Raw genomic sequence first — 6,419 nt, 5'->3', positions numbered from 1 at the left:
GAATGAAGACAGAAGGAAGAATGGATTAAGGCCTCATGTACTTGTTCACATATGCTTGCAGACACATGAACACACACACACACACACACACACTCACACACACACACACACGCACACACCCCAAGGGAAGCACACAAGAACTATAGAAAAAAAGCTAGGGGCACCTGGGTGGCTCAGTGGGTTAAAGCCTCTTCCTTTGGCTCAGGTCATGATCCCAGGGTCCTGGGATCGAGCCCCACATCGGGCTCTCTGCTCCACAGCCTACTTCCTCCTCTCTCTCTGCCTGCCTCTCTGCCTAGTTGTGATTTCTCTCTGTCAAATAAATAAAATATTAAAAAAAAAAAGAAAAAAGAAAAAAAGCTAAGTGAAGGGTTGGCACACAAAGGTAAATCTAAATATTTGGATTGAAAAAGTAGTACGGAACAAAGACAGGTGATTGTAGGAGTTCAGCTCTGCCATTTTTTGAGGAAGAATAAATCTCTTATGAAATTCCTCATAGTGTCAGCCTGTGGAGGACTCACTTGGGTGTTTGGACAGCTCATGTTTCTTGTGCAATGGGCTGTTAACTTTAGTGTATATATTATGCATATCTGCCAGGGCAAGGCAAGGCAGCTTCTGTTTATAAATAATGTAAGTTAATGTAATGTATCAAATGCTAAATTAGATAAAGTTTTACATGAATAATAATATCAGGGTACTGGAGCTTTTTGGTGTCACCCAAATAAATGACATTGAAGTGTAGAGCACACAGAACTGCCACCCCAGCATTAGGGATTGCATTTAAGAAGTCCCCAAATTTTGAATGGTTATTTAGAGTCTCTGTATTATAAAGATGCAGTTTTTATTAAAAAAAAAGAAAAATTCTGGAACTGTATTTCTCTTTCTTTTCTGATATTTCTCAATTGGTATTAAACTTAAATATTTACTTGGTGGGGAAAATATGGTCCCTTCAAAAAAAAATTGGGTAACTACGTTCAGAAAAATAAAATCAGACCCCTATCTTATACCGACTCACAAAAATGAACTCAAAATGTATTAAAGAGATAAACATAATGCCCGAAACTATAGAACTCCTTGAAGAAAAAACAGGGAAAAACTCCATGAAATTGATCTTGGCAAAATTTATTTATTTATGTGTTGTGTATGCACCTAACGCACAAACAACAAAAGCAAGAATAAAAAGTGGGGCTATATCAAACTAAAACATTTCTGTGTAGCAGAAGAAACAATCAGCAAAACGAAAAGGTGGCCTGTGAAGTGAAAGAATTTGGAAATCCTACCTCTGATAAGGGGTTACTATCCCAAATACGTAACAAACTCATAAAACTCGACAGTAAAGTAACAGTATGATTAAAAATGGACAGAGGAATTGAGTAGACATTTTTCCAAAGAAGACATACTGATCGAAAGGTACAAAGAAAGATGCTCAGCATCACTAATCATTAGGGGATGCAAATCAAAACAACCATGAAATATTACCTCACACTTGTTGGGATGTCTATTATTAAAAAAAAAAGAGAGATCGTGATTGAACTCGAGTTGGAAGAGGCGAGTCCGGTCTCAAAATGGAGGTAAAACCGCCGCCCGGTCGCCCCCAGCCCGACTCCGGCCGTCGCCGCCGCCGCCGGGGGGAGGAGGGCCATGATCCAAAGGAACCAGAGCAGTTGAGAAAACTGTTTATTGGTGGTTTGAGCTTTGAAACTACAGATGATAGTTTAAGAGAACATTTTGAAAAATGGGGTACACTTACAGATTGTGTGGTGATGAGAGACCCCCCAAACAAAACGTTCCAGGGGTTTTGGTTTTGTGACTTACTCTTGGGTTGAAGAGGTGGATGCAGCAATGTGTGCCCGACCACACAAGGTTGATGGGCGTGTAGTGGAACCAGAGAGAGCTGTTTCCAGAGAGGATTCTGTAAAGCCTGGTGCCCATCTAACAGTGAAGAAAATTTTTGTTGGTGGTATTAAAGAAGATGCAGAAGAGTATAATTTGAGAGACTACTTTGAAAAGTATGGCAAGACTGAAACCATAGAAGTTATGGAAGACAGGCAGAGTGGAAAAAAGAGAGGATTTGCTTTTGTAACTTTTGATGATCATGATACAGTTGATAAAATTGTTGTTCAGAAATACCACACTATTAATGGGCATAATTGTGAAGTGAAAAAGGCCCTTTCTAAACAAGGAATGCAGTCTGCTGGATCACAAAGAGGTCGTGGAGGTGGATCTGGCAACTTCGTGGGTCGTGGAGGAAACTTTGGAGGTGGTGGAAACTTTGGTGGAAGAGGAGGCTATGGTGGTGGCGGTGGCGGCAGAGGTAGTTACGGAGGAGGTGATGGTGGCTATAATGGATTTGGAGGTGATGGTGGCGACTATGGTGGTGGTCCTGGTTACAGTAGTAGAGGAGGCTATGGAGGTGGTGGACCAGGATATGGAAACCAAGGAGGTGGATATGGAGGTGATGGTGGAGGATATGATGGTTACAATGAAGGAGGAAATTTTGGAGGTAACTATGGTGGTGGTGGGAACTATAATGATTTGGGGAATTATCGTGGACAAGAGCAATCAAATTATGGACCCATGAAAGGGGGCAGTTTTGGTGGAAGAAGCTCGGGAAGTCCCTATGGTGGTGGTTATGGCTCTGGTGGTGGAAGTGGTGGATATGGTAGCAGAAGGTTCTAAAAATTTTTCAGAAGAAAAGGGCTACAGTTCTTAGCAGGAGAGAGAGCGAGGAGTTGTCAGGAAAGCTGCAGGTTACTTTGAGACAGTCGTCCCAAATGCATTAGAGGAACTGTAAAAATCTGCCACAGAAGGAACGATGATCCATAGTCAGAAAAGTTACTGCAGTTTAAACAGGAAACCCTTCTTGTTCAGGACTGTCATAGCCACAGTTTGCAAAAAGTGCAGCAATTGATTAATGCAGTGTAGTGTCAATCAGATGTATATTCCTGAGGTCTTTTATCTGTTGTAGCTTTGTCTTTTTCTTTTTCTTTTCATTACATCAGGTATATTGCCCTGTAAATTGTGGTAGTGGTACCAGGAATAAAAAATTAAGGAATTTTTAACTTTTCAATATTTGTGTAGTTCAGTTTTTCTACATTTTAGTACAGAAACTTTAACAAAATGCAGTTTTGAAGGTGTTTCCTTGTGAGTTAACAAGTAAAGAAGATCATTGTTAATTACTATTTTGTATGAATTTTGCTAAAGTTAACTGTAAAGAAACACCTGCTGACTTGCAGTTTAAGGGGAATCTATTCTCCGCATTTCCAAACCATGAAATGAATGGGCTCTGACATGTGGAGAGAATAGATAATTTGTATGTTTGCAATGTGTGTTTTAGATAAATAGAATTGGGTATTTAAATTAGCATACTTGTGAATTTAATAGCATTAAGATTTACCTTCAAATGAAAAAAATCTCAAAATTCCGATTTGGTTTTTGTGCACTTTCTTTCAAAATGTAATCATATGATTTTAGTGTGTTAGTTTGCTAAGGGTCCTAGCCATGTTTAGAACATCTCCATTCTACATTCACCTTGGTCACATGTGAACTGCCATAGTTTTATTTGGGTGTAAAGAATGTCTGCTGCCCTTTGTTTAAATTCTGGAAAGGGGCAGTGGATGTTTTCCCTTTCACTTAAAAACTGTTCTTAAAAACTTAAAAATACAGGACCACTAAGCGTGCTGTGTCTGAGCAAATTAGTGGCTACCATTTTTTTTTTTCTTCCCGTTTTCAAAGCACAAGAGGCCCATAAATCTTTGGTTATTTTCCTTGGTTTAATATATATATATATTTTGATACAAGCTTTCAGAAACAAGAGAATAAAGATCATGCATTGTTGAACCCTTAACTGGCTGGCATGCTTTCCTGTTTGTACCCTCTCTATTGGATAAAACCAAGGACAGTCTAGATAAAATCCTAAATGACTTCACTGCAGTAGAAGTGTAGCACAGTTGCTTAGTACAAGCTTCTCACTTTCCCACAGACCTGAATTCAAAGTTGAATAGTCTGAGTTTTTGCTCACTTAAAATACAAAAGAACACACTGTTACTCCATGTGTATGCTTGAACCTGAATCGTGTTGGTATGAGTTAACAGTTTGGTTTGGAAGACCTTGGTTGAGAAGAGTTTCAGATAAGGTCATATATAAACACCAATGTCTACTGTTTTGCGCCAGCTAGTGCTTACAATTTCATTCGAGCCCTAAGTTATGTGCTCTGCTGTTATCTTTCTTGGGCAGTTGAACGTTGAATTCAAGATTATTTTTGTTTTCAGAAGTACTAAGCAAAACAAGCAATAAAAAGGGGAATGGGGTGTGCTAGTGTTTGAATATGCTCTCTTGTTGCTCTAATTCTGTGCCTTTGTGCATTATTAATATTTGGATGCATGCAATGCCAGCATGGAAATCGGTCTTCACAGATACTGCAGTTTTCCAGAAAACACTCACAAACCAATAAATGTAACAGACAACATTCCATTTGTTAATGGACATATGTGAATAAGCAGCGTAGAAAATGGGCTAATATTAGAAAATGGTTAAGTCTTTAACAACTTCAATGTGGTTATATAAATGGACACTGTCAATGTTCATAACTTAAACCTGGTCAAAGTACTGCTTGGGAAACATTTTATTAAAATTGAGCTAAATTGTCTCAAGTTCTTTTATTCATATAATAAAGGTTGAAGGAATGGGGGAAAAAAAAAAGAGATCATAAGTGTTGGTAAGGATGTGGAGAAAAGGGAAACCTTATGTATTGGTGGGAATGTAAATTGGCGCAGCCACGATGGAAAAGAGTATGGAGGTTCCTCAAAAAACTAAAAATAGAACTATTAGAAGATCAAGTAATGCCAAATCTGGGTATATATCCAAAGGAGATGAAATCACTATCTTGTAGAGTTGTCTTCACCACCATGTTCACTGCAGCATTATTCACAATAGCCAAGATATGGAGACAACGTAAGTGTCTTTCAAGGGGTGAATGGATAAAGATGTGGCATATACATGTAACAGAATATTTATTCAGCCATGAGAAAAAAGGAAATCTTGTCCTTTGTGACAACATGAATGGGCCTTAAGGACGTTATTATAAGTGAAGTAAGTCAGATGAAGAAATATATACTGTATGATATTCCTTATATGTGGGATCTAGAAAAGCCAAACTTATGGAAACATAGTAGAAATGTGGTTACCAGGGGCTTGGGAATAGAGGAAATGGAGGAGACTGGTCAATGAGAACAAACGTACTAGAAGCTAGAAGACGAACAACTTCTGGGGAACTAATACACAACATGGTGATTATAGTTAACAGTATTGTGTCATATACTTGAAAATTTCTAAAAGAGTAGATCTTAAGTGCTCTCACCATAAGAAAGAAATGGTAAATATGTGACATGATGAGGTATTAGTTAATCCTATGGTAGAAATCATTTTTCAGTATATAATGATATCAAATCAATGCATTAAACATCTTAAACATACACCGTGTTATGTATCAATTCTATCTCAACAAAGCTGGTAAGAAAGTTTTCAAAATACTGTTCTCACTTGTCGAAGGCTGGAAAAGAGAGTCTAGCACAACATTCCAAATCAAAAAAAGCTATTTAACAGAAACAAAACTAAAAATTCTTCAGTTTGGTACAGTATTCAAAGGTTTAATCAAAATCAACTTTTGATGGATTTTGATAGCAATTGCTGGAGAACTCAGGAAATCGTCAATCCTGTCAAATTACCACTTCTAAACACGAAGTTCTGAAGGGTGTTAGATGCGTAAGGGAAAAAAGCAAAAGGTAATTCAAATAGTTCTTGATTGGTCACCTAGCACCATGCCAGGTCTGTAGAGAGATGCAAGGAGAAAAATGATTCATCTTCTAGAAGGATATGATCTCTAAATTCCCATGCAGTCTTATGCTGAACTGAGTTGAGCCACATGAAGAGAAAAGACAGATTCTCCAAGTGGCAGATGAATTTGAGATCTAAAGTAGAAACTAACCATATTCTCTCCCTTGCCCCACTCCTCCCCCTGGGTGCATTCCCAGTATATTAATTTATTTGTTCAATCACACTTTTCAACTTAATGAAAATTCAACTTACAGAAAAAGCATATCAAGAGAAAGGGGTTGTTTCCTCCAGGATACAGTACAGAGTCTGTCAAAAATGCTCATTCCCATTTTCCTGTCCTATAGGCTGTTAGACCTCTTCCTAAGTGGGAGGGAGTTCTAGGCTGATGTTAACACAGGTGTTGCATGTAAGAGAGGAGAGGCAGAGAGAAGCAAGTCCCAGAAGGAGCCATTTCACAAGAGCCTTGGCTGAATGCACTTTGCAGTATCTTGGCTATCAAGGGTTTGCTTTAACCAGGTGGGTGCAGTGAGAGGAAAAAGAGCTTGAGTTTACCTAGAGAACTGAAATAATAATAAATAAAATGT

General features: G+C 38.3%; 1 pseudogene; it reads left to right on the top strand.

Moving 5' to 3' along the window:
- Nucleotides 1–1,533: 1,533 nt before the first annotated feature.
- On the top strand, nucleotides 1,534–2,900 carry LOC123925451 (annotated as a pseudogene).
- The last annotated feature ends 3,519 nt before the right edge of the window (nucleotides 2,901–6,419 follow it).

This window comes from Meles meles, chromosome 15 (genome assembly GCF_922984935.1).
Source record: "Meles meles chromosome 15, mMelMel3.1 paternal haplotype, whole genome shotgun sequence".
NCBI lineage: Eukaryota > Metazoa > Chordata > Mammalia > Carnivora > Mustelidae > Meles > Meles meles.
This window is presented reverse-complemented; position numbering and strand designations above follow the sequence as displayed.